The 2,588-nt window shown below is 32.5% G+C and overlaps 1 long non-coding RNA gene across 1 annotated transcript in view; it reads left to right on the plus strand.

Moving 5' to 3' along the window:
• The first annotated feature begins 1,373 nt into the window (after positions 1–1,373).
• LOC103598126 overlaps positions 1,374–2,588 on the plus strand; it is a 4,130-nt gene continuing 2,915 nt past the window's right edge. Inside the window, exons 1-2 of the long non-coding RNA XR_551171.1 lie at positions 1,374–1,583; positions 1,989–2,069. This is a non-coding gene — a long non-coding RNA (uncharacterized LOC103598126). The remainder of the gene's footprint in view (positions 1,584–1,988; positions 2,070–2,588) is intronic.

A 2,588-nucleotide genomic window follows, 5' to 3' on the forward strand; every position in this document is an offset into this window, starting at 1 on the left:
AAAATAATAATGAGATACTTACAAGATACCTAACAAAAGAAAACGTGAATGAAGGATTTTATATTCAGCCAAGCCAACCTTCAGGTAGAAATGCTAAAGAACTGTTTTGAATTAGCCACATGTCAGGGAATACTTTTCCAAAGAATTCTTCCTTGAGAAAATTATTGGAGAACGAACTTCAGAAAACTAATAAAGACTTTAAAAACTACCAGACAAGAACTGGCAGCATGCATAAGTTATATTCAGCTTTAGAACAAAGAGTAAAATACATGTGAAGATTAAAATGAAGAGAGTGGAATAAAAATATTATATGCCCTGACACCACAGAAATTGTATAACCAATCCGTATTTAGGAAGGAGTAGAGAAGGCAGGGCATAGAATAAGCTGCTAACTGGCACTTCTGCAGTGCTTCACTCAAGAGGGTACCAATCAAACTGACCAATCACAGGACAGGAGTTTACACATAATTTACAGTACCAAGGGGAATACTTAGAAAGGCAATAATATAGACTAAAATTGGTGGACAGAGAAGTGAGAAAGAAAAGCTTGTAAATGTTATCACATATTATAATGGGGAAGCAATAACCATCTTTTAAAGAAATATACAGTTGATTGTCACTTAACAATATATTATGAAAATGTGTCACATCACAAAAACATGTTATTTTATTGATTGCATAGCATTCCAGTTTACGAATATATATGATACTTTTACATGAACCCATATTATTGAAAATGTAGGTATTTCCAAAATAAGAAATAGTGATATGAACTTTTAATATATGTTTTTATATATTTGTGTGATTACTTTTTAACATAAACTCTTAATGATAGAATTCTTGGGTCAAGAAGTTGGCAAATTCTGGAAGCTTTTGTAATATATTGCCAAGCTATCTGTTTTAAAATGAATAGTGATGATTAATTCTCTTGACCCACGCCAACAGCAGGTATTAGTATTCTTTTATATCTTCACAAAATTTCTGAGCAAAGAATGTTATCTCATATGTAAATTTACATTTTTTTCATTATTTATAAAACAAGCATGAATTCCTTATATATTGACTATTTGTATGTACTCTTTTTTCAAAACATCCATGTATTCCCTTTGTCTATATTCCATTGAAGTTTGCATTGTTTTCTTATTAATCTGTAAGTGTTTATTACATATTAAGACAATAATCCTTTGTTCTATTTGTTGTAAATACTTCCCCATTTAAAAATTGTAGTTATTGCATTTTTAAAAACACAATTTTGTGTTAAAATCTATTTTTCTTTTTCTCTATAGCTTCTGCCTTTGTATCATACTTTGAAAACGTTTTCTGATCCCAATTTTACATAAGCTTCTCTCCCCCTGCCAGATGCCTGAGGGGAATTTTCTCCAGTCTTCACAGTGAGAACTCGGTTGGCTCTTGGAGGTAGGACTCAGGAATGTGTGGGGATTTCCCTAAGACCGAGGCCTCCAGAGTTTTCATCTTTCAAGCTAGTACACACTGAACCTCCAGAAATTCATCAATTACAGCTTAAATGTTCCTTCCAGTATTGGTTCCAGTTGCCGGCTTCCGCTTCTGGCCTTCTGCCCTAGGTAAGCTGTGATTCTCTGTAGTTGCCTCTTTGTCTCTCCAGTTTTCAGGACAGCAGCTTTCCCTGTGATCTCAATTCTCCAACAGATCTAAGAACTGTTAATTTTCAGTTTTTTCTTCTTGGGAGGGTGGAATGACAATTTTCAAGCTCTTTGCCTGTTGGAACAGAAACTGGAAGTCTGATTTATTTTTTAAATAACAGGGACCTTTGGAGTTTCCAAAATTAAACATATTAAATACAGAGCTAATAGTTTTCCAAATGATTAGCCAGTTGTTGACAGCATTTATTATTTATTATCCATTATTTTCTAATTTATAATGTTATATTAGGTTAGCTTTTGAGAGAGAGAGAAAAATAAAGTATAAACAGTTTTTATTTATTTTATTTTATTTATTTTATTTAACAGATATTATTGCAGCTGAACAAACAAAAGCAATACGTTTTCTTGAAAATTATCTCCCCAATAAGTCCTCTTACTACTTAAAAGGTAAGTAGTAAAAGTGGGAGGAGGGTTATAATTATCTGTTATTTTGGAGTATTTTAAGCAGGTCATTTAAATCTGAATGTATTACTAACTAATATTTTTAAAAGCCAGTTGAACAGTATCCATGTAATACCTCTTTGTCGTATTTTGTACTTTGTTTCCTCTATCCCCTTCTGTAAGTTCAAAAATGTCATTTCTAAGTGAATATACATCCATAATGAGTTGAACGGTGTTTTGTTAATTAGGTTGTTCTTTTTGTTGGCTGAAAACTAAAGCCCCAATTAGCATAGAGTCAAATGAGCATATTACCTGCATAAGTTACTGTCACAGCAGCATAAGCTTATTCCTTTTCATGAAAGGCTCTAGAAAAGAAGGTCTTTGGCCTGTTGGCAGTCTGTCAAAATTTTATGGCCTATATCTAAAGTGAAAATTTGATGATATTTATAATGCTGCTAGAACCGTAAATAAGGTCTGGGAGTTATTTTGAATACAAAGAACCACTTACATACGAGGTAGAGAAAA

Source organism: Galeopterus variegatus, unplaced genomic scaffold (assembly GCF_000696425.1).
Source record: "Galeopterus variegatus unplaced genomic scaffold, G_variegatus-3.0.2 Scaffold2509, whole genome shotgun sequence".
Taxonomy (NCBI): Eukaryota; Metazoa; Chordata; class Mammalia; order Dermoptera; family Cynocephalidae; genus Galeopterus; species Galeopterus variegatus.